This window comes from Ranitomeya variabilis, chromosome 1, assembly GCF_051348905.1.
Source record: "Ranitomeya variabilis isolate aRanVar5 chromosome 1, aRanVar5.hap1, whole genome shotgun sequence".
NCBI lineage: Eukaryota > Metazoa > Chordata > Amphibia > Anura > Dendrobatidae > Ranitomeya > Ranitomeya variabilis.
Genome location: NC_135232.1, coordinates 84,165,083 through 84,191,052, shown reverse-complemented (window position 1 = coordinate 84,191,052; position 25,970 = coordinate 84,165,083). Strand labels below are relative to the sequence as shown.

The 25,970-nt window shown below is 46.2% G+C and overlaps 1 pseudogene across 1 annotated transcript; it reads right to left on the bottom strand.

Annotated features, from left to right (window-relative positions):
* Window positions 1–520: 520 nt before the first annotated feature.
* LOC143793730 (N-alpha-acetyltransferase 30 pseudogene) lies at window positions 521–24,223 on the bottom strand (annotated as a pseudogene). Its single transcript, XR_013220224.1, has 2 exons — window positions 24,068–24,223; window positions 521–2,722 (listed from the first exon to the last, which is right to left on the bottom strand). The product of XR_013220224.1 is annotated as an N-alpha-acetyltransferase 30 pseudogene (transcript).
* Window positions 24,224–25,970: the final 1,747 nt, after the last annotated feature.

Here is a 25,970-nt window from a genome sequence, read left to right as displayed (position 1 = left end):
TACAAAATTGGGGGCTAAAAAATAATTTTTGTGATAAAAAAAGATTTTTTATTTTCACGGCTCTGCATTATAAACTGTAGTGAAACACTTGGGGGTTTAAAGTTCTCACAACACATCTAGATAAGTTCCTTGGGGGGTCTAGTTTCCAATATGGGGTCACTTGTGGGGGGATTCTGCTGTTTAGGTACATCAGGGGCTCTGCAAACGCAATGTGACGCCTGCAGACCATTCCATCAAAGTCTGCATTCCAAACGGCGCTCCTTCCCTTCCAAGCTCTGCCATGCGCCCAAACGGTAGTTACCCCCAACATATGGGGTATCACCGTACTCAGGACAAATTGAACAACAACTTTTGGGGTTCAATTTCTCCTGTTACCCTTGAGAAAATACAAAACTGGGGGCTAAAAAATAATTCTTGTGGAAAAAAAGATGTTTTATTTTCACGGCTCTGCGTTATAAACTGTAGTGAAACACTTGGGTGTTCAAAGTTCTCACAACACATCTAATTAAGTTCCTTTGGGGTCTAGTTTCCAATATGGGGTCAATTGTGGGAGGTTTCTACTGTTTAGGTATATCAGGGGCTCTGCAAATGCAACGTGACGCTTGCAGACCAATCCATCTAAGTCTGCATTCCAAACATCGCTCCTTACCTTCAGAGCTCTGCCATGCCCCAAAACGGTGGTTCACCCCACATATGGAGTATCAGCATACTCAGGACAAATTGGACAACAACTTTTGGGGTCCAATTTCTCATGTTACCCTTGGGAAAATACAAAACTGGGGGCTGAAAAATAATTTTTGTGGAAAAAAAAAGAATTTTTACTTTCACGGCTTTGCGTTATAAACTGTAGTGAAACACTTGGAGGTTCAAAGTTCTCACAACACATCTAGATAAGTTCCTTAGGGGGACTTCTTTCCAAAATGGTGTCACTTGTGGGGGGTTTCAATGTTTAGGCACACCAGGGGCTCTCCAAACGCGACATGGCATCCCATCTCAATTCCAGTCAATTTTGCATTGAAAAATCAAACGGTGCTCCTTCCCTTCCGAGCTCTGCCATGCGCCCAAACAGTGGTTTACCCCCACATATGGGGTATCAGCACAATCAGGACGAATTGTTCAACAACTTTTGGGGTCCAATTTCTCCTGTTACCCTTGGTAAAATAAAACAAATTGTAGCTGATGTAAATTTTTTGTGAAAAAAAGTTAAATGCTCATTTTTTTTAAACATTCCAAAAATTCCTGTGAAACACCTGAAGGGTTAATAAACTACTTGAATATGGTTTTGAGCATCATGAGGGGTGCAGTTTTTAGAATGTTGTCACACTTGGTTATTTTCTATCATATAGACCACTCAAAGTGACTTCAAATGTGATGTGGTCCCTAAAAAAAATGGTGTTGTAAAAATGAGAAATTGCTGGCCAACTTTTAACCCTTAGAACTCCCTTACAAAAAACAAATTTGGTGATTGTACTGATGTAAAATTGAAAAATTGTGCTGATGTAAAGTAGACATGTGGGAAATGTTACTTATTAAGTATTTTGTGTGACTTATCTCTGTGATTTAAGGGCATAAAAATTCAAAGTTGGAAATATGCGAAATTTTCTAAATTTGTACCAAATTTCCGTTTTTTTCACAAATGAACGCAGGTAATATCAAAGAAATTTTACCACTATCATGAAGTACAATATGTCACGAGAAAACAATGTCAGAATCATCAGGATCTGTTGAAGTGTTCCAGAGTTATAACCTCATAAAGGGACAGTGGTCAGAATTGTAAAAATTGGCCCAGTCATTAACGTGCAAACCACCCTTTGGGGTTAAGGAGTTAATATAGTGATAGCCACAGTGCATCCTGCAAAGACAAAAATCATAGTGCGCTCCATAACAATGATGAACACAGTTGCCTTCAAAATAGTGACAACAGCTCCATAACAGTGACAGCTACAATGTCTCCCTAAAGAGTGACAGTGCCCTCATGTCAGTGATAGCTTACGTGTTTCTCCATTGGAGTTAGCTACAAGCCTGTTTTAATGCCAGTCACAGCACCCTATTAGTGACAACCAATTAGAGCTTTCTTTATAGTGCCCCGATCATTTCCTGCCACACTGCCATGATTAGAATCAGTTATAGATGCCATCAGCTGTAACACCCCTATCTTTAAAGAAGCCTTCCTCCTCCTTCTTCCATTATACAGACAATGGCACCTACACACTCCTCTTCTACCACAGCCAGGAAGCAGAGCTGCGGCCAGTTGTGGATGAAGTACCGGTATGTGTATATGAAGTAGGGCTCGGACAGGTCCTTGGTGATCAGTCTCATGATATCGGGCATTTGCAGCTCGGACTCGAAGCGCACGTATCGTATGGAGCCGTACCTGGGGCGCAGGGAGCAGGCGGCGGCCATGCAGGAGGGCAGCGCCTCGTCCTCCACCTGCTGCAGCCACTCCAGTCCGTTGGGGGTGGCAGTCCAGTCAATGCTGGGCGGCAGGGGCAGCTTGCTCTTCAGGGCCTTGATGTGCCGCAGAACGGGGCTGATCAGGCCGTTGAGCTGCTGGCGATGGCGGCGGCGGTGGTGATGATGGTGTCCGCGGCACAGCTCGTACCGGCCCTCTTCTTCCTCCTCCTCTTCTTGCCCATCCTCTTGCTCGTCTCCTGGCGGCAGGGCGAGGCTGGCCCCGGGGTAGTGGGAGAGCACGCTAGGCCCAGACGGAGCGTCAGCCATCCTGCGGAGAGAAAGCGGCCGCGTTATATACCCGCAGCCTGGCCCGGCATCCCCACCCGACCGCCCGCACCCGGCTCCGGGATCGGTGCAATCATTGGTGCAACCCGCGCAGCCCCACAGGGTCCCACAGGGTCCCAAGGGACAAAGGAGCTCCTTCCAACTCCAGAAGAGGTGGAATTGTACATTATGATGAGCTTTTGGACAGCAAACGGTCCATATACAGTATATATCTAATATATAATTGCCTAGAATACTACTTCCTGCAATTTGTGCCAACTTCCGTGGCTTTGTCCGGAGCTAATGTCCGGAGCTAATGTCCGGAGCTAATGTCCGGAGATAAGTGACGTCACCAGTGTCCTACACCCAGGCAGAGCACAGGGGCCCCAGGCAGCATATGGGGCCCCAGGCAGAGCACAGTGGCCCCAGGCAGAGCACAGGGGCCCCAGGCAGCATATGGGGCCCCAGGCAGAGCACAGGGGCCCCAGGCAGAGCACAGGGGCCCCAGGCAGCATATGGGGCCCCAGGCAGAGCACAGGGGCCCCAGGCAGCATATGGGGCCCCAGGCAGAGCACAGTGGCCCCAGGCAGAGCACAGGGGCCCCAGGCAGAACATGGGGCCCCAGGCAGAACATGGGGCCCCAGGCAGAGCACAGGGGCCCCTTGCAGAGCACAGGGGCCCCAGGCAGCATATGGGGCCCCAGGCAGAGCACAGTGGCCCCAGGCAGAGCACACACCAAATCGGAGGCCGAGGGGCCCCGCCAACCAAATCGGAGGCCGAGGGGCCCCGCCAACCAAATCGGAGGCCGAGGAGCCCCGCCCACCAAATCGAAGGCCGAGCGGCCTCGCCCACCAAAGCGGAGGCCGAGGGGCCTGGCCCCGCCCACCAAAGCGGAGGCTGAGGGGCCCCGCCCACCACATCGGAGGCTGAGGGGCCCCGCCTACCAAATCGGAGGCCGAGGGTCCCCGCCCACCAAATCGGAGGCCGAGGGTCCCCGCTCACCAAATCGGAGGCCGAGGGTCCCCGCCCACCAAATTGGAGGCCGAGGGTCCCCGCCCACCAAATCGGAGGCCGAGGGTCTCCGCCCACCAAATCGGAGGCCGAGGGGCCCCACCAACCAAATCGGAGGCCGAGGGGCCCCGCCCACCAAATCGGAGGCCGAGGGTCCCCACCCACCAAATCGGAGGCCGAGGGGCCCCGCCAACCAAATCGGAGGCCGAGGGGCCCCGCCCACCAAATCGGAGGCCGAGGGTCTCCGCCCACCAAATCGGAGGCCGAGAGTCCCCGCCCACGAAATCGGAGGATAAGGGGCCCCGCCCACCAAATCGGAGGCCGAGGGGCCCCACCAACCAAATCGGAGGCCGAGGAGCCCCGCCCCCCAAACCGAAGGCCGAGGGTCCCCGCCCACCAAATCGGAGGCCGAGGAGCCCCGCCCAACAAATCGAAGGCCGAGCAGCCCCGCCCACCAAAGCGGAGGCCGAGGGGCCCGGCCCCGCCCACCAAAGCGGAGGCCGAGGGGCCCCGACCACCACATCGGAGGCCGAGGGGCCCCGCCCACCAAATCGGAGGCCGAGGGGCCCCGCCCACCAAATCGGAGGCCGAGGGTCCCCACCCACCAAATCGGAGGATAAGGGGCCCCGCCTACCAAATCGGAGGCCGAGGGGCCCCACCAACCAAATCGGAGGCCGAGGAGCCCCGCCCACCAAATCGAAGGCCGAGCGGCCCCGCCCACCAAAGCGGAGGCAGAGGGACCCCGCCCACCAAATCGGAGGCCGTGGGGCCCCGCCAACCAAATCGGAGGCCGAGGGTCCCCGCCCACCAAATTATTCTTACATTTGAATAAATAAAGTATATATGGATTCTAGACTCCCGATTCTTTAGAATCGGGCTGCCATCTAGTATATATATATATCTCCATCTTGTTTGACATGAGATCTATCTTAGATCTGTTTCACTGAGCCAGACATACATCTTTTTTTTAATTGAGTTATTGAGCACTTCAGCACTTTATATGGGTGATGATGGTTGTCTTGCTTAGGGAGTTATATGGGTGATGATGGTTGTCTTGCTTAGGGAGGTCTTAGTAGGGTAAGGTAGGGATATCCTATGTTGAGCAGAGGTGCCACATCGAATTCTTAGGATGCCACTCTTTGCAGTCAGGAAGGGTTAGTCAGGGTGAACACACTCCCTTGTTCCCTTAGTTTATTTCATGTATTAATCTAATTATATTGGACATACTTACCTGGTGGCTATATTTCATTGACCCTCCATTTTTCGATATGAATAGCATATTCTTTTACAATATATTTTAACCGCAAATAATAAAAGTTATTTTTTAAGCATTTTCCTCTTGGTTTTCCTGCGTACAATATACCCTTTTCTTCATATTATTACGGCTTTCCTATGAATTCCTAGACTAAGTAAATCACCCCCTATAGTGTGAGCATACAGCGACCTCCCTGACAGTGTGCATTCACACATATCCTCCTTTATTTTCACTGAAATCTAATTGGAAACATGTCAGATGTGGTTTAGAAGACTCAGAAATGTTGAACTCTTATGTACATGCCCTGAAGGTCAGATACTACATTTACATCCGAGGACATGTGGCATAAGACAGAACTAGGCCGCATACGCTAATGGGCGATGAGTGCGTTTCCGCTTGGAGCTAATGTTGTGTGCCGCGACCAAGTAACATCATCTTATTCAAATCTGAAAGAAAATTCTGAGCTAAGAGCGAAATGCGTCAGTGTTATCACAGACGCTGGATGAAACATTGACGTAATCTGGGTATTATGCACGCTCTGCTCACTGCTTCCTTCTTCGTGTTGTTCTTCCTGATATTTTGGCTTCAGGCTTTTTTCGAAAATAAGCAAGAGATAAGATTATTATGTGACTCCGGCCAGCGATGGCCAGTCTGCTGTTATTCTTTGTCAATTAGTCACGTTCTGTACATCGCTGGCATAGTTTTGGGTTGAGATGTATGCATAGCTATTCAATAACGGAGACTTTGCCATCATATTTTTGACATTTTAATCCATTTACATAATTTTGAAGAAAATATTCTGGTAACAGAGAGTGAATACAAAGCACACAAATTCTATATAGTTTTTTTTTATCGTATCAGAAAAGTGACAACCAATATTTGCAGCTTTCTCTCAAGTCCCGTTGTAAGTCTTAGGCTACTTTCACACTTCCGTCTCTTTAGATCCGTCACAATGCATTGTTTTTTGGAAAAAAAACGCATCCTGCAAATGTGCCCGCAGGAAGCGTTTTTTCCCATAGACTTGTATTGCCGATGGATCTCGACGTATGGACACACGTCGCGTCGGTATTTGGCGGACCGTCGCAGCGAAAAAACGTTCAAGGGAACGTTTTTTCGTACATCGTGTCCTGCATTTTAAACTGTGCATGCCTGGCCGTAACTCCTGTTGTGATCCTAATGGCAGAGGATCTCAGGGTCTTCAGCAAAGTCTGCAAACATAAAAACTAGCTCTTAGGGAGGTGGTAACTGAGCTGACCACATACCTGATCCTAGCCCACAACTAATAGCAGCCGGGGAACGTACCTACGTTGGTTCTAGACGTCTCGCGCCAGCCGGAGATCTAACTAACCCTTTCAGAGAAAATACAGACCTCACTTGCCTACAGAGAAAGGTACCCCAAAGTAGATACAGGCCCCCAACAAATAATAACGGTGAGGTAAGAGGAAAGGACAAACGTAAGTATGAACTAGATTCAGCAAAGAGAGGCCCACTAAATAATAGCAGAAATATAGAAAGCGGACTTATGTGGTCAGCGAAAAACCCTACCAAAATATCCACGCTGAATATCCAAGAACCCCCGTACCGACTAACGGTATGGGGGGAGAATATCAGCCCCCTTAGAGCTTCCAGCAAAATCAGGAATCACATTATGAACAAGCTGGACAAAAAACAAAATAATACAAATAACAAAAAAAACAAGAAAGCAGGACTTAGCTTATGTTGCAAAAATCAGGACCAGTAGACAAGAGCAACCAGACAAGGACTGATTACATGGATGCCAGGCAATGGACTGAGACTCCAGGAAGTTTAAATAGAAACACCCAGAGTCTTAACGAACCAGGTGACTACCAACCTGGGGAAAGAGTATCCAAAAGCCATACCGCTAGTGACCACAAGAGGGAGCCAAAAAGTATAGTTCATAACAAACTCCACCCTCTCCTCCCTGGGAGTTTACTATGGGCAGTGGACGCGTTGAAACACTGCGTCCGCTGCCCACGTTGTGCAGAAAATCACCACTGTCCGTCGGTACATTGCGCCAACGCTTTGTGACGGCCCTGTAACGACGGAAGTGTGAAAGAAGCCTTATAGTGATATAAACGCAGAAAAGGTATTTCCTCTAATATAAACCAGATATACAATATTAGATTGTTGAGTAGCTGGTGGATGACCACTGTTATAGCTGTATTAGCAGCCATATTTGCTCTTCATGAGCATGGCAACTCATTTTTGTGATTTCTGTGGGATTCCCACAATGAACTGTTATTGCCAAGAGTCAGTCAATCACTGGCCACAGTAGAGGTCAAGATATCACCGCGACAGTCTATGATGGCCTTCATCAGTCACAGTAGACAACAAGTGTAAAACCCCAGAAACAGGGAGGAGTAGTGATGAGTCTGCAAGGAATTAATACTTTTATTATAATATACCATTCTGACTGATTGAGAAAAAACTTCCTACCCCTATTTTCGTAGAGAAAAAAGGCTATGAAGCACAAACTACCGCTCTAGCAAAAGGTGAAGAATATTATTGTGATTTTCAAAACTTGGGCATAGAGCCATTTTAAAAGCTATAATTTGATAGTGAGACCCACTGGTGGGTGGAACTGCAGCACTGTGAGATATGTAGCTATGTGAAATATTAATTTTGCAGAAAGAGAAGCAGCTCTGGAGCACAAACTGCTGCTTTAACAAAGAGGAGAAGAACGTACCGTAATTGTGACGATTTTAATACTTGGGCATGAAGCCGCTTTAAAAGATATAACTTGATAGTGAGACCCACTGGTGATATCTGTACTAATATAAAATACTAATATTGCTGTGGAGCACTAACTGATGCCCTATCATAAGGTAAGGAACATTAACAAGACTGTTTCAATATTTGGGGAAAGAGCCACTTTAAGATATAGAAATGGATAGTGAGGCCAATTGCAGTGAGGACTGCAGCACTATGGGAATTGTGCTAATGTTAAATAATAATGCAAAGAAGCACTGGAGCATAAATCGATGCTATAGCAAAAATGAAGAACAATTAGTAAGACAGTTTTAATATTTGGGCATAGAGCCAGTTTAAAATATATAAATTAATATTGAAACCCACTGGTGAAAGGGACTGCAGCATTGAGAGATATGGGCTAACATAAACCATTAATAATGCACTATTATAACATTAAATAAAATACCTTATGGGTAGACTGAATATTCACATTTGGCAGTTCTTCTTTTAAACTAAATGGTAAAACCCATTGCACAGTTATTGCATTGGGGTACGAGGAAGCATTCACACATGGGCCCTTTTCCAGAGTGGATCTAAACCTTCAAGTTATGCCTCTATTTAAAAAAATAACTAGCACGTTTGAAAGGACAAAATTGGTGTGGACTGTCTCAGCTGATCCAGCTTTTACAAACAGTTTATCCTACAAAGTATACAACCTTTTGTGACCTGGGCTCATGTTTTAGAAAGCTTAGGATCTGTATAAACAGTGGGGAGCCGGGGTGTATTCTGCGCTTTGTATATTCATTCTGCCATAGTAAACATGGATCTCTGACAGTAGAAACAAAGTTTTAAATATATCTTAATTCTCAATGTCTTTTTTTCAAACCAATGGATCATCACCTTTCTTTCTACATGCGTAAAATCCTGACTTTACGGTTCATATTTGTTTAACTGTTGTACACAATATTATGCCACTGATGTAAATCTCAAGGTCTTCTGTGTAATACCGCCGTATCATTCTGAATTGTAATTTCTATGATAGGATAAGTAGTTTGGATTAAATGAAAAAAGGAAAGTTAATTTTATTTTTTGATTGTAGGAATTGAGATGGAAGAATTCATAGGGTTGATAAAGCTTAAAAGATCCTTCTTCCTATGGTAAATACCGTAATGCTGGGTGGGCCACAAAAACAACCCTGAAAGAAATAGTACTCACACTCATGATCAGGCAACTGTCCATGGAATGGCTGGAGGACGTCCATGCACATGCCTGTGTTCAATCTTTAATCTGAGAACATTATACCCACAATCTGTGGTCCCATAGCCATGCTCTAGATGCTCATATTTGGATCGTTAATTGGCTATTGTGAATTTTCTGTTTTGTCTAGATGACCATATTTTCGGTCTGAGTGTGATCCTACAAAACATCGGATTGCACTCACACCAATGTTATTGTATGGAGTCGTACACATGTCCAGCATGATTCACATCCGTAAATAGGATGTTGGCCATGCAAATTTATGGTCTATGGAAAAGATTGGACTGCTCTCGGATGACGTCCAAATGTGGTTCGATTTTCATGGACTCACAGAATGCAGAAGATGGAGAATTTTTTTTTTTCCATCTTCTCCACAACCGAGACAATTGGAGGACACTATGATCACACTCTGATCACACTTTGCTAAGAGTGTAATTGGCCTAATCGACCCAATTTTCTTGGATAACAGAAAATACATTTGTGTGACTCTAGCCCAACTGAGAATTACCATACCTGATTAAACAGAATTAAACTTCTTCAAGTTCAAATGACCATCTATTATCATATCCAGTAGCCAATTACCATACACTGCGTTCTTCTGTTTATCCCCTTCCTTAAATGGAATCTGTCAGTAGGATCAACCCTCCTAAGACGTCTATATGGACTTGTAGGTCATAGAAATCTGAATAAAATAATACCTTGATATCTGTGATCTGATGTCTTATTCCTGAGAAAGCCATTTCTTAGGGTACCGTCACACAGTACCATTTTAATCGCTACGACGGCACGATCCGTGACGTCGCAGCGATCGTATGATTATCGCTCCAGCGTCGTAGACTGCGGTCACACGTTGCAATCACGGCGCTGGAGCGATGCCGAAGTCCCCGGTAACCAGGGTAAACATCGGGTAACTAAGCGCAGGGCCGCGCTTAGTAATCCGATGTTTACCCTGGTTACCAGCGTAAACGTAAAAAAAACAAACAGTACATACTTACATTCCGGTGTTTGTCCCCGGCGTCTCAGCTTCTCTCCACTGTGTAAGCGCCATAGCCGGAAAGCACAGCGGTGACGTCAGACGTCACCGCTGTGCTCGCTTTCCGGCCGGCAGGCGCTCACACAGTGGAGAGAAGCTGAGACGCCGGGGACAGACACCGGAATGTAAGTATGTACTGTTTGTTTTTTTTACGTTTACGCTGGTAACCACGGTAAACATCGGGTTACTAAGCGCGGCCCTGCGCTTAGTTACCCGATGTTTACCCTGGTTACAAGCGAACACATCGCTGGATCGCTGTCACACACAACGATCCAGCGATGTCAGCGGGTGATCAAGCGACGAAAGAAAGTTCCATACGATCTGCTACGACGTACGATTCTCAGCAGGATCCCTGATCGCTGCTGCGTGTCAGACACTGCGATATCGTAACGATATCGCTAGAACGTCACGAATCGTACCGTCGTAGCGATCAAAATGGTACTGTGTGACGGTACCCTAACTCAATAATGTAAATGAGCTGTTAAGATCTATGGGCCGGACGTAGGCCTCACTGTGATTCTGCCTACAGAGCTTATTATAAATAAAATGGTGACATGTAACAACTGACAGTCTGCTCTCCTTATCTACATGCCTCACACTGGTAATTCCCTCTTTCATTTTTTTCATTTAAAGTAAGCTCTAGAGGCAGATTCTCAGGCAGAGCTGTGTCCGGCCCATAGATTTTAACAGCTCATTTATACAGCTCTGTCAAAAATTAAGAGACCACTGCAAAATTTTCAGTTTGTCTGATTTTTCTCTTTATAGGTATATTTTTGAGTAAAATGTAAATTGTTCTTTTATTCTATAAACTACTGACAACATGTCTCCGAAGCTCCAAGCAATAAATTTTGCATTTATTTTCTGAAAATGAGAAATGGTCAAAATAACAAAAAAAATGCATTGCTTGCAGACCTCAAATAATGCCAAAAAAACCCCAAGTCCATAATCATTTTTAATCACAGATTTCATGCGTCTTGGCATGCTTTCCACCAGTCTTTCACACTGCTTTTGGGTGACCTTATGCCACTCCTGGTACAAAAATGTAAGCAGTTCTTCTTTGTTTGATGGCTTGTGACTATCCATCTTCCTCTTGTTTACATTCCAGATTTTTTCAATGGGGTTCAGGTCTGGAGATTGGGCTGGCCATGACAGGGATTTGATGTGGTGGTCCTTCATCCACACATTGATTAACCTAGCTGTGAGGCATGGCACATTGTCCTGCTGGAAAAAAAAGTCCTCAGAGTTGGGGAATATTGCCAGAGCAGAAGGAATCAACTGTTTATCCAGGGTAACCTTGCATGCGGCTTGATTCATACGTCATTCACAAAGAACAACTTGCCCAATTCCAGCCTTGCTGAAGCATCCCCAGATCATCACCGATCCTTCACCAAATTTCACAGTGGTTGCAAGACACTGTGGCTTGTACACCTCTCCAGGTCCAAGTCCAACCATTAGATGACCAGGTGTTGGGCAAAGCTGAAAATTAGACTCATCAGAGAAGATTACCTTATTCCAGTCCTCTATGGTCCAAACCTTGCGGTCTTTGGCAAACTTCAGCCTGGCTCTCCTTTGCTTCTCATTGATGAAAGGTTTTTTTCTAGCTTTACATGACTTGAGTCTTGCCTCTATGAGCCTGTTACGAACTGTTCTTGCAGTGCACTTCACCCCAGCTGCCATTTGCCATTCCTTTTGTAGGTCACTTGATGTCATCCTGTGGTTGCTGAGTGACATTCCAACAAGATGACGGTCATCCCGGTCAGTGGAGAGTCGTTTTCACCCTCTGCCGGTCTGTAGCTTTGTTGTCCGCTGCTTGACCTTGTCATTATTGACTGCCGTCTTAGAAAGTTTAAGGATGGAGGCAACATGATGCTAACTGTGTCCCTTTGCTAGTAAAGCCAGAATTGAGCCCTTCTTTTCCTCACTCAAGACTTTTCTTTTCAACTCCCTTCGCATGGTTAAAATTTATTTTGTCATTCCTATTACTTTTGGAATATTACTAGCACTTGTTTTGCCATCCAGCTTGTCCTATTGCAAGAGGATTGCGAACACCACAGCAGGTTTTTTTTTATACTTTCCTTCATTAAATAATATTTGGTTCAGGTGATCACCTAATCAGAAGCACATTAAGTAGAGTGACGTGTACTCTGGTTGGAATTCAACTGACACCGGAATGGAATGGCTGTCAGACATGTAGAGAAGCTGATTTTTATAAAACTGTGCAGTGGCCTCTTAATTTTTGCCAGAGCTGTATATTAAGAAAAATGTGGATTTCTCTTGAATAAGAGATCAGATTGCAGATATCAAAGTATCATTTTATTTAACTTTCTATGACCTGCTCTCCTTTGTAGACAGCTATACCATTGACGGATTCCCTTTAAACCTTAGCACAGATGACCTTTAATGGTTCCTGAGGAACGATCTCAGACCCCAGTGACATATTGTTCAACTGATGTGATCCCTTTTTCTTCAATTTCCTCTGTCTTGTCATAATCCTCTCCTGGATGTCTGTACATGTTTGAAACGTGGATGAGGGGCGGTCACAGATGGAGGGGTATAGCAACAATCAGCAGACACACACAAAGATTAGATACTATTTTTGGTAAAGTCAAAAAAGTTATTTTGTTTTCTCATTAATATACACTCTGCACCTCATCTTGACTGAAAAAAGAACAGAAATGTAGAAATGTTTGCAAATTTATTAAAAAAGAAGTGGTTCTGCAGGTGAGGACCACAGACCACATCTCAGTACCAATGCTTTCTGGCTGATGTTTTGGTCACTTTTGAATGTTGGCTGTGCTTTCACACTCGTGGTAGCATGAGACGGACACTACAACCCACACAAGTGGCTCAGGTAGTGCAGCTCATCCAGGATGGCACATCAATGTGAGCTGTAGCAAGAAGGTGACAGTTAGAAAGCAGAGTAGAAGTAAGAGTGCCAGGGAGGCTAGTCCTGATCTGGCTCACCCCAATAAGTTTGCTAAGTTGGCAGATGAGGGGGGTGCCAGTACAGGGGTAGAACTGCTGCAGCCAGGCATGTCCTCTGAAAGCCAGAGGAGTGACTGCTCCAGTAAGGAGGGAAATAGGAGAGCAGGGCAGGCCAGACAGGTGCTAGTAGTGGGGGACTCAATTATTAGGGGAACAGATGGGGCAATCTGTCACAAAGACAGGGATCGTCGAACGGTGTGCTGCCTACCTGGTGCGATTACTGGGAGGGGCTGGTGAGGACCCAGCGGTCATTGTGCACATTGGCACAAATGACAAAGTTAGAGGTAGGTGGAAGGTCCTTAAAGATGATTTCAGGGAATTAGGCTGCAAGCTGAAAGCAAGGACCTCCAACGTGGTATTTTCTGAAATACTGCCTGTACCTCGTGCCACGCCAGAGAGGCAACGGGAGATTAGGGAGGTTAATAAGTGGCTCAAGAATTGGTGTAGGAAGGAGGGGTTTGGGTTCCTGCAGAACTGGGCCGACTTCTCAGTGGGCTACAGGCTCTACGCTAGGGATGTAAGAGATATCCGTAGGCACTACTATTACGGGTGGTGCGCAAGTAGGTGCCCAAACCATATAATCTTGAAGAATAACTTGGCACACACGTGGACTGATGCTGAGTGAAAATTTAATAAAGAGAGTACATACAGACGTTTCGGTCAAAGACCTTCTTCAATGTACTGAACAAAAATAATAACAATAGAACATAATAAATAAGGTATATACAAAATACATGGAATGCATATAATAAATAAATTCGTGGTCTTTTGTAATTTTAAGCTGAATAAAGGAAATAAACTGCTGAAGGCTTGTCATGTGCTTGAATTGCCACTGTCTTGTACTGTGCAGTTTAGAGAGAAACGTGCCAATACTCATGCACAAAAGTTATAAATGTTATGGGGGACTGGTGCCCTGGTGACCGTGGGAGTGAGGGGTAAGGGATGATGAGTACAAAGCGGAAGAGAGCTTACCCTCTCACAAGTTAATTTGTCTGTTACTCAGATACGTGAGGAAAAGAAGGGGGAAACCTGTAGACGTATATAAAATAATTATAAACCTATGGTGGTCTATACTGGCATATTGTGCAGATAGAGCTGCATGACATACCCCTTATAGGCTCCGTCAGGAGTAATCATGAGCTGTGCAGCATATCCGCTGTGGAGGAAAGAGGAGTACATATTGCTAAAGAGGCACTCGCCTGTAAAGTGCAGTCTGTGATCCGGTCCAGTGCTTACCTATATTGGTCCTCTCAGGACGCGGCATCCACCGCTAGTCCTCTGTGTAAGGAGGCAGTGGTGTAAGTGCCGTGAGTGAGCGCGTTATGAAGCGCGCTACCGGAAGTGGCTAACCGGAAGTGCCCCTGCGCTGTGAGTATCCTGATTCATGCGTGTCATTACCGCTGAAGTAGGTGGGGCCATGCGTTTATTTATTATGTTCTATTGTTATTATTTTTGTTCAGTACATTGAAGAAGGTCTTTGACCGAAACGTCTGTATGTACTCTCTTTATTAAATTTTCACTCAGCATCAGTCCACGTGTGTGCCAAGTTATTCTACGCTAGGGATGGGCTGCATCTCAGTGGGGAAAGTGCAGCTGTGCTGGGGGAGAAAATGGCTAGAAGGTTGGAGGAGTGTTTAGAATACTGTGCACAGTTCTGGTCTCTGGTGTATAAGAAAGGCATAGCTGAACTGGAGCGGGTGCAGAGAAGAGCGACCAAGGTTATTAGAGGACTGAGGGGTCTGCAATACCAAGATAGGTTATTACACTTGGGGCTATTTAGTTTGGAAAAACGAAGACTAAGGGGTGATCTTATTTTAATGTATAAATATATGAGGGGACAGTACAAAGACCTTTCTGATGATCTTTTTATTCATAGACCTGAGACAGGGACAAGGGAGCATCCTCTACGTCTGGAGGAAAAAAGGTTTAAGCATAATAACAGACGCGGATTCTTTACTGTAAGAGCAGTGAGACTATGGAACTCTCTGCCGTATGATGTTGTAATGAGTAATTCATTACTTAAATTTAAGAGGGGACTGGATACCTTTCTGGAAAAGTATAATGTTACAGGGTATATACACTAGATTCCTTGATAGGGCGTTGATCCAGGGAACTAGTCTGATTGCCGTATGTGGAGTCGGGAAGGAATTTTTTTCCCCAAGGTGGAGCTTACTCTTTGCCACATGGTTTTTTTTTGCCTTCCTCTGGATCAACATGTTAGGGCATGTTAGGTTAGGCTATGGGTTGAACTAGATGGACTTAAAGTCTTAAGGTTTGCGGAGTCTGTCAGCGTAGTGTCCAGAGGCTGGAGGCGCTACCAGGAGACAGGCCAGTACACCAGGAGACATGGAGGGGGCCGCAGGAGGGCAGCAACCCTTTGTGCAAGAAGGAACAGGAGGCGCACTGCCAGAGCCCTGCAAAATGACCTCCAGCAGGCCACAAATGTGCATGTGTCTGCATAAACGGGTAGAAACCGACTCCATGAGGATGGTCTGAGTGCCCGACATCCACACATGGGGGTTGTGCTCACAGCCCAACACCGTGCAGGACACTTGGCATTTGCCACAGAACACCAGGATTGGCAAATTCCCCACTAGTGCCCTGTGCTTTTCAAAGATGAAAGCAGGTTCACACTGAGCACATGTGACACACGTGATAGAATCTGGAGACGCCGTGGAGAGCGATCTGCTGCCTGCAACATCCTTCAGCATGACCGGTTTGCCAGTGGGTCAGCAATGGTGTGGGGTGGCATTTCTTTGGAGGGCCGCACAGCCCTCCATGTGCTCGCCAGAGGTAGCCTGACAGCCATTAAGTACAGAGATGAGATCCTCAGACCCTTGTGAGACCATATGCTGGTGCGGTTGGCCCTGGGTTCCTCCTAATGCAGGACAATGCCAGACCTCATTTGGCTGGAGTGTGTCAGCAGTTCCTGCAAGATGAAGGCATTGGAGCTATGGACTGGCCCACCCGTTCCCCAGACCTGAATCCGATTGAGCACATCTGGGACATCATGTCTTGCTCCATCCACCAATGTCACGTTGCACCACAGACTGTCCAGAGGTTGGCAGATGCTTTAGTCTAGGTCAGGGAGGAGATCCTTTAGGAGACCATCCCCCACCTCATCAGGAGCATGCCCAGGCGTGGTACAGTAGGGAGGTCATACAGGCACGTGGAGGCCACACACAATACTGAGCATCTTTACCTTATCATGAGGCATTTCCACTGAAGTTAGATCAGCCTGTAATTTGATTTTCCACTTTGATTTTGAGTATTATTCCAAATCCAGACCTCTATGGGATATTGATTTTGATTTACACTGATAATTGTTATGTTTTATTGTTCTGAACACATTCCACTATGCAATGAATAAAAAATAGCAACTGGAATATTTTATTCAGAGATATCTAGGATGTGGTATTTTAGTGTTCTCTTTATTTTTTTGAGCAGTGTATATATACATATATAGTAAAATACAAAGAAAGTGTCAACTTTAACTATGGCCCTTTTAGGCCATGTGCACACGTTCAGGATTTTTTGCGTTTTTTTCGCTATAAAAACGTGATAAAAACGCGAAAAAAACGCGAAAAAAATGCTAACAAATGCCTCCTATTATTTACAGGGTATTCCGCATTTTTTGTGCAAATGTTGCATTTTTTCCGCGAAAAAATCGCATTGCGGAAAAAAAAGCAACATATTCATTACATTTGCGGAATTGCGGGGTTCCGCACACCTAGGAATGCATTGATCTGCTTACTTCCCGCACGGGGCTGTGCACACCATGCGGGAAGTAAGCAGATTATGTGCGGTTGGTACCCAGGGTGGAGGAGAGGAGACTCTCCTCCTCGGACTGGGCACCATATAATTGTTAAAAAAAAAGAATTAAAATAAAAAATAGTGATATACTCACCTTCGATGGCTCCGGAGGCATGCTGCCGCTTCCGTTCCTTTAGATGGTCTGTGTGAAGGACCTGTGATGACGTCGCGGTCTTGTGATTGGTCACGTGACCGCTCATGTGACCGCTCACACGACCAATCACAAGCCGCGACGTCATCGAAGGTCCTGCACACACAGCATCTATAGGAACGGACGCCGCTGAGGAGATTGGCTGTCTGCAGGTGAGTATAACCTTTTTTTTTTTTTTTTATTATTTTTAAACATTCTATCTTTTACTATTGATGCTGCATAGGCTGCATCTATAGTAAAAAGTTGGTCACACTTGTCAAACAGTATGTTTGACAAGTGTGACCAACCTGTCAGTCAGTTTTCCAAGCGATGCTACAGATCGCTTGGAAAACTTTAGCATTCTGCAAGCTAATTACGCTTGCAAAATGCTAAAAAAACGCGAAAAAAACGGGAAAAAAACACACAAAAAAAAAGGCGGATTTCTTGCAGAAAATTTCCGGTTTTCTCCAGGAAATTTCTGCAAGAAACCCTGACGTGTGCACATACCCTGAGAGATCATTTATTCTTCAACTTGCTTACCTGTTCACAATAGAGACATGACCCTTATCTTCTTTTCTGACAAATCAAACAGTTGTGCTCTATTTACTTGCCATGGAAATGCAACAGAAAAGAAAGCATTGTATTGCCCAACATGAAAGGAAAAGCATCCAGTGACTAGTACGGCACAGACAGGAAAAAGTACAAATTACAATTTTGTCCTCAACGTGTTAAATTGCATAAATAAATAAGTAAATAAATCAATAACTAACATTCTAGTTACGGAGGCTTTGATGGTTCTGCCTCCTCCCAGCTGTCACCCTGCTATGCTGCTCTTCTGTGTGGCCCATGTGTGTCTGGCTGGTTCTCTACTAGTGCCAGTGATGAGCGGTGTGGGTGGTAAGGGGGATTCCGCTGTGCTCTGCCCACTTTCCATCTCATTCCTTGTAAAGGTCCCTGTATTACTAGGATTGTCACTGTGAAACACAGTAATGATGACTTATATTACACTTACAACAACACTCCATGTAAACGTTAAATACCCCAATAAAGTGATTGCTTGAGTCTGGAGCTGCACTGGGATAGTTTATTAGGTTTACTTCTGCGAAACTTCAGTGACCGACTAGTACCCAAGTGACAAACTAAGGAATGCTGTATCTGTATTTCACCAATAAAAGGCTTGTTTAATTCCTTATGACCTATGGATTTCATGAAGAAAAACACTTATTTGGGATACCCCTCTATTAGGCTGCATTTAAGGATGATTTTATAGCCAAAGTGGGAAGTGGGTCATCTCCCAAAAATAGCAAAAACTACATCCTAAACTCCAAACTCCAAATGCAGCACTACCTACCGAGGAGAGGAGAGCAAATGCCAAGAAGAGTTTTTGCATTAGAAGACTTGGTAAGACCGTATCTTCCTTTATCCGCAGTGATTGCTAACTGCACCTTACATCTGAGTGGAGATGGACCTCCTTAGTTGCTCGTCCCTCTAACAGCTGCTGTGCGTCCTACCCTGGTACAGTAGTTACGGCGCCCATGATTGTTGTTCATGCGCGGTCATTAACACCAATTTTCCAAGTATTCCTCATTAGCTGCAGGATCTTTACAACACCTGCCAGTGAATTCAGTTCACACAGACATCATTAAACTGAACTGGCGACATGGAGTTAGGTGGATAAACTTCACTCCCAAATTCAAGCATTTTATTACAAATCAAAATGTTTTTGTAACACAATTAACCAGCAGTAGTGGGAAAAAGAATTCCTAAACTAATCTTAAAACTTATATCTTAGTATAGCTACATTAAAATAATTCCAAGAGGTAAAACTTTAGTCAAATTCATACAATAAAATGCTGTAGTCAGCCAATATGATTTTTGTGGCACCTTATTTGCATTTTCAGCACTTTAACAACAAAGATGGTAGTGCTATGGTATATATATTTTTTCTCTATAAAAACCTATTTGACGCATACTGTATAAGGCTGCTTGTATAAGTGATTATTGAGCTACTATACGGTCCCTGATAGAGATTCTTATGTGCTTATACAACTAATCTATTAATCTTTTTCTTTCCTTGGGGCTTATACTGTATCTAACCTAATTTTTTGACCATTCTCCTGGGCCAATGAGACTTAATCAGATCCATGATAGGCTCCTTTCATATGGACTCCACTGTAAGGCTGTTCTATATGCAGCGACCCAGAGTCCTGGTTGCTGCAGTAATGTCACTCTTCCACCAGGGGGAGTGATATTACATCTGATGGTACTAAAGGAGTTCACCTGACCAGGTATCACAGTCACACACTACACTTCACACTCCAGTCCACCAGGGGGAGCAAAGGTACTATCTACTAGGCCACTCCTCACACACGGGTAACACTGGTGGGTTGGATAGGAAGTTAGTGAGAAGCTACCTGGGTTTGACCCAGAGAGGACCTGTCAGGCAGACAGGAAGAGAAGGAGGAACATCTGAGCTGCAGACAGAGGGTCCCTGTCAGGGGTGGGATCCTGACAGAGACCAAGCACGAGATAGAACATTACGGAGCTGTGCCTGCACGGAGCGAATTGTATTGTGGAGAGCGAGAAACGAAGTCACAGCACAAGGAGATAATACCGGGAGGAGTTCTGCCCCAAGATCGGCAGCCTCCTTCTGAGGCGTGTAGCCGGTGGCCGGAACACCAAGGGAGTAATAGGCTCTACGCATTACTTCAGAGACCGGCAGGACAGTTGATTCCAAGTTGGCTGATGACCTTAATACCTATGAAGACACGGAGGCAAAATTGTGGGAGAGGGGCGTCTCTAGGGTCCCTATAAAATAGCTCCAGGCCTACCCCGTCATACGGGTTGTCCTATCCATATCATCTGGGGGACAGAGAGAGAGAACATCAGAAACATCCACGAAAGTTGTGAGGACTATCCCGTGGTGCTCAGCAGGGAGGTACTACAACACACAGGCGCTAGTAGGAAGGCTACTGATTTCCACCTGGATAAGGGAACTCTGGATGTGCCTTCGGACCGACCGGACTCAGCTTGCCCTGTGAACGGTACTCTGGACTGTGGACTCCGAAGTCTTCAGTAAAAGGTAAAGAGACTGCAACCTTGTGTCCTCGTTATTCACTGCGCCATTCATCATCCACCATCTAAACTTCTGGGAAGCCCTAGGGACATACTTCACCTGTGGGAAGGTATACCATCTAGCTGCCATTCCATCACCCCAGCGGACCCCTAGCAGCATCGGTCACCCTGACCAAATACCAAAGGTGGCGTCACGAACACCGTACAAACTACTTCACCTTTAATTGGACGCCCCTCAGAAGGGCCACGGACCGGGTCGGGCCACCGTGACATCCCCAGAATCCAGAGAGATAGACCCGGTACCGAGTATCCCATTGCCCTATGCGTGGGGGCGATCCATCTATAGCCCAATAAGGCTTTATATTTTTCTATTATAGTTGGGTGTGTTTGCCAGGTGCAGTGCTATATGGTGCTAACAGGAGATATGGATCAATTTTGATCTGTAGTCTATTGTTGTTTTTGTTCTGTGGTTCAATTTAGATTTAAGGGTAAGCCTAGGGATTGAAGGGATAGCCACCGTGGAGCGGGGACGCCACATCGCAACTTTAGGGTGCCAACCTCCGCTGTCAGGTAGGCCATCAGATCCCAGGGCCTACTAGGGCTAATATTAGGCACTAGATGGTGGCCAGATTCTAACGCATCGGGTATTCTAGAATATGTATGCATAGTATATAACACAGCTCACGTTGTACATTGCGCAGCCAACAATAATAATAATCTTTATTTTTATATAGCGCTAACATATTCCGCAGCGCTTTATAGGTTGCACACATTATCATCGCTGTCCCCATTGGGGCTCACAATCTAAATTCCCTATCAGTATGTCTTTGGAATGTGGGAGGAAACCGGAGTACCCGGAGGAAACCCACGCAAACACGGAGAGAACATACAAACTCTTTGCAGATGTTGTCCTTGGTGGGGTTTGAACCCAGGACTCCAGCGCTGCAAGACTGCTGTGCTATCCACTGCGCCACCGTGCTGCCCATGCAGTACATTGCGCAGCCAACGCAGTACATTGCGCAGCCCACGCAGTACATTGCGCAGCCCACGCAGTACATTGCGCAGCCCACGTTGTATATTGCACAGCCCACGTAGTACATTGTGCAGCCCACGTAGTACATTGCGCAGCCTACGTAGTACATTGCGCAGCCCACTTTGTACATTGCGCAGCCCACGTTGTACATTGCGCAGCCCACGTTGTACATTGCGCAGCCCACATAGTACATTGCGCAGCCCACGTAGTATATTGCGCAGCCCACGTTGTACATTGCGCAGCCCACGTTGTATATTGCGCAGCCCACGTTGTTTATTGCGCAGTCCACGTAGTATATTGAGCAGCCCACGTTGTATAGTCACGAAGTATATTGCCCAGCCACGTAGTATATAGCACAGCCCATGTAGTATTTTGCCCAGCCACGTAGTTTATTGCCCAGCCCATGTAGTTTATTGCCCAGCCCACATAGTATATAGCAATATGGGCATCATAACCCTGTTAAAAAAAGAAATAAAATAAAAAATAGTTATATACTCACCTTCCGGAGCCCCCGGATCCAAGCGAAGCGGTTACCGACGCTGCTCGTGTGCTCCGGTCTGAAGAGTGCATTGCGGTGTCGCAAGATGATGACGTAGCGGTCTCGCGAGACTGCTACGTCATCATCTTGCGAGATCGCAGCATGGACCGGTTACCAGAGTGTCGCGAGCGGGAAAGGCCTGTTGTCGATCCAGGGGCCGACAGACGGTGAGTATATAACGATTTTTTTTTTTTTTTATTATTTTTAACATTTGATCATTTTACTATTCATGCTGCATAGGCAGCATGAATAGTAAAAAGTAGGTCACACAGGGTTAATAGCAGCGGTATCGGAGTGCATTACACCGCGGCATAACGCGGTCCATTACCGCTGCCATTAACCCTGTGTGAGGGCAGACTCGAGGGGAGTATGGAACGGGCACTGACTGCAGGGAGGAAGGAGCGGACATTTTTCCACCGGACTGTGCCCGTCGCTGATGGGTCGTGGCTGTTTTGCCATGACCAATCAGCGACTTGGATTCCATGACAGACAGAGGCTGCGACCAATGAATATCCGTGACAGAAAGAAAGACAGAAAGAAGGACAGACAGACGGAAGTGACCCTTAGACAATTGTATAGTAGATATTATTACCTGTAAAAATTGTTTTCAAGGCTTGCTACCCTGAGTCCCTGTTGTTTGAACCCTCTTTTTTAGGGTGTTTTTTAATCAATTTTTTGTATTGTTTTTGACATTTGTATTATTGATTATTAATAAAGAGTATTTATATATAGGGGTAGTTTTTCTCTTTTTTGTGGTTGTTATTCCCCTTTTTGACATATCTGCTTGGCAGTACTGTATTTATACACCTTAGAGGGCACCTAAAAGGATGGACACTGCCACATCATAGGCCAGACTGCACCACAGTGTCTCCATCTGCCTCATTATAGGGAGGTTCTGTCTGAATCTACACGGAAACTCTGGTGTAATCGCTCAGTGTAGAGCTCAAGATAAATGAGGCAGATAAAAAAAATCAACAGCAGGTGAATAATTTGTTTCATTTATTTTTTACACCATTCTTCGGGCAGGATAATTGATAAGATTGGTTAATTCTTCAGGTCCATACCAGATTTATATATTTTTTATGGTTGGCTGCTATCACACACTAAGAAATGATTTTTAGCAAAAAAAAAGTTTTTACATTTTCATATTTTGAGAGCTATAATTTTTCTGTATTTCTGCAGATTGAGTCATGTGAGGGCTTGTTCTTTGCGGGACGAGCTGATGTTTTTATTGCTACCATCTTTGGGCACACATTTTCTTATTGCTTTCTATTCCTGGTTTTGGGAGGCAGAATCAGCAAAAGCCAGCAATTCAGGAATTGTTTATTGAGCTTTTTATGTCGATCAGCGTGTGGTATAATCAGGGCTGCCACTAGGAATTCCAGGGCCCCATACTGTCAAAATTTTGGGGCCCCCTTGAAACTCTGCCCAGGCTCCACCCCCAATTCCACCTCCACCCCTCGAACCTTCCACAGTTCCTCCGCCCTCTCTTGGAAAAGCTCAACTTCTGGTGAATACCGGTCTGCACTTGGACCGTGGTGCATGGACCGGCCGCGGGTCTCCAAATCTGAAATTTGCAGCCTCACAGCATGTATGAGGATGCTGGTCAGGAGATCGGCACCCAGTCCGTGCACTGCTGTGGGTGCACAGACCGACAGCCCCCTTTCAAAAATTACACTGTCATAATAATAAAGATGTTTCCGATCATATATACCAACTTGCTTCAGTAATTCCCCACCCCCCTTCCAAACCCCAACCAAAACTTATAAGTTACTGGATGATCCCGAGCTGCTGCCTGATGTTAGTTGGGCATTTGGTTTTGTAGCAGCTCAGGATCATCCAGCATCTTATACATTCCACTAGCCTCCCCCTGGACTCTGTTGGATGCGACCCCCAGTCCCCACTAGCCTCCCCCTGAACCCTGTTGGATGCGGCCCCAGTCCCCACTAGTCTCCCCCTAGACCCTGTTGGATGCGGCCCCAGTCCCCACTAGCCTCCCCTGGACCCTGTTGGATGCGGCCCCAGTCCCCACTAGTCTCCCCCTAGACCCTGTTGGATGCGGCCCCAGTCCCCACTAGCCTCCCCCTGAACCCTGTTGGATGCGGCCCCAGTCCCCACTAGTCTCCCCCTAGACCCTGTTGGATGCGACCCCCAGTCCCCACTAGCCTCCCCCTGGACCCTGTTGGATGCGGCCCCAGTCCCCACTAGCCTCCCCCTGGACCCTGTTGGATGCGGCCCCAGTCCCCACTAGCCTCCCCCTGAACCCTGTTGGATGCGGCCCCAGTCCCCACTAGTCTCCCCCTAGACCCTGTTGGATGCAGCCCCCAGTCCCCACTAGTCTCCCCCTGGACCCTGTTGGGTGCGGCCCCAGTCCCCACTAGTCTCCCCCTGGACCCTGTTGGATGCGGCCCCAGTCACCACTCGCCTTCCCTCATCAGCCACATGATATCAGTACAGACACAGCCACTGTGAGCCACCTGAAGCCTCTTTTCACTAGAGAGACTCACCCTGCTCGCCCGCCCTCCGCCTGATCTGCCCTCCACCTCCACCTGCTCGTCCGTCATCCGCCCCCAGTCAGAAGAACATAATGGCAGAAGTGAAGAACTCCAAGACCACCCAACCTGAAACAGCGAGAAGGGGTTATACCACAGTGCCCACCTTATGGGGTCACACAGGGGAGAATGAGATACAGCTAAGCACATGGGATTGCACGGGAGAGGATTAGATGCACAGCTCAGCAGACACTATCACACAGGATAGGATTAGATACATCTCAGCAGACGGGATCACACAGGATAGGAATAGATACATGGCTCAGTAGTCAGTATCACACAGGATAGGATTAGATACACAGCTCAGCAGTCAGTATCACACAGGATAGGATTAGATGCAACTCAGCAGATGAGATCACCAGAGAGACTCACCCTGTTCGTCCGTCATCTGCAGTCCGCCCCTGCGTGACACACAGCACGCTGCTCTCTCTGCTCTGGGTTGAGGAAGTGGAGCAGCGTGTGACGTCAGGCAGGAACATGATGCACATGGGCTGACCGCAGCTTTTAAAGGTACAGTGCCATTTTCCTTTTGCCGGCTGCATTAACAGCACTGTAGGTGTATCTTTAAAACACTACAGTGCTGTTATGCATAGGGGGTTGGAATCCTTGAACAAAACGTCCAGGGGCCCGATGAGGAGAAGCAAATAGGAGGGGGGCCCGAGCTGCCAGCGTGTTCGGGCCCCCCTTTTTGCTCCTCATCACTGGGCCCCATACAGTAGTAACGGCTGTAATGCCCTGATGGCAGCCCTGGGTATAATTGATAAGACAGCTTTAATGATTGGGTCAGTACTATTACAGTGATACCACATTTATGTGTTTTGGCACTTTTGCACAATAAAAACTATTTTATAGAAAAAAAGAATTGCTTTGCATCACTGAGAGCTATAACTTTTTTACTTGTCTGCTGATGGAGCTGTATTTCAGCTTTTTTTGTTGGACAAGATACCATTTTCAGCAATACCATTTTTATTTAATGTACATTTGTTTTTTAATCACACTTTATTCTACTTTTTGTTTGGCAGTTTGTTGGAAAAGCATAGTTTTTGCCTCTTTTTTTGGTGTTCACTGAAGGGTTTAAATAGTGTGACAGTTTTATAGAGTCATTTCGGACTCGCTATACCAAATATGTTTACTATTTTTGGTTATGTTTAATTGTGCTTTCACATAGCTGTCCCCTCTCCACTGTTTTCCCTCATGTTCTCTACATCTCCTCCCTGTTCCCACGCCATGCTACCCCATGTCCATACTGTACCCAAATTTCACATTTCCCTCTCTCCATATCCATACTATGCTCCCTCTTCACACTATGTCATCATACTGCCATCCATTACAGTCTTCTCCAAACTGTACCCTCTCCTAACACTGCCCTCTCCAAACTGTGCCCTTTCCTCACACTGCTCCCCTCATGCTGCCCTCGCCAAACTCTGTCCCTCCTCCCACTATCCCCATACTGCCGTCTCCAATTTGTGCCCCACTCACATTGCCCCTTCCCCCAGTCTGCCTTTTCCAAACTGTGTCCCCTTCCCCTCCCACCATGCTGCCCTCTCCAAAATGTGCCTCGTCCTCACAATGAGGTATGGTAGCCAGATCCTTCTCGTCTTTATTGCACTAACTAACTCTTTTGGCTCCATATTGATTTAGTCATGGAACCAGTGGTACGGCCATTTTTTTGAAGCGTCATTTTTCAACAAGACAGTGCCTGGCTCCGATTTGCTCATGCTACAGTAAGGATCATGCATGGCCTAAACGTGCTACCATGACCTGCAGTGTCTCTGCACAAGTCTCCCATAGAACACATTTGGGAGGCAAAGGCAGTTGCCAGCAGCAGATCTTGGAGATTTTGTGCTCAACTGCATTC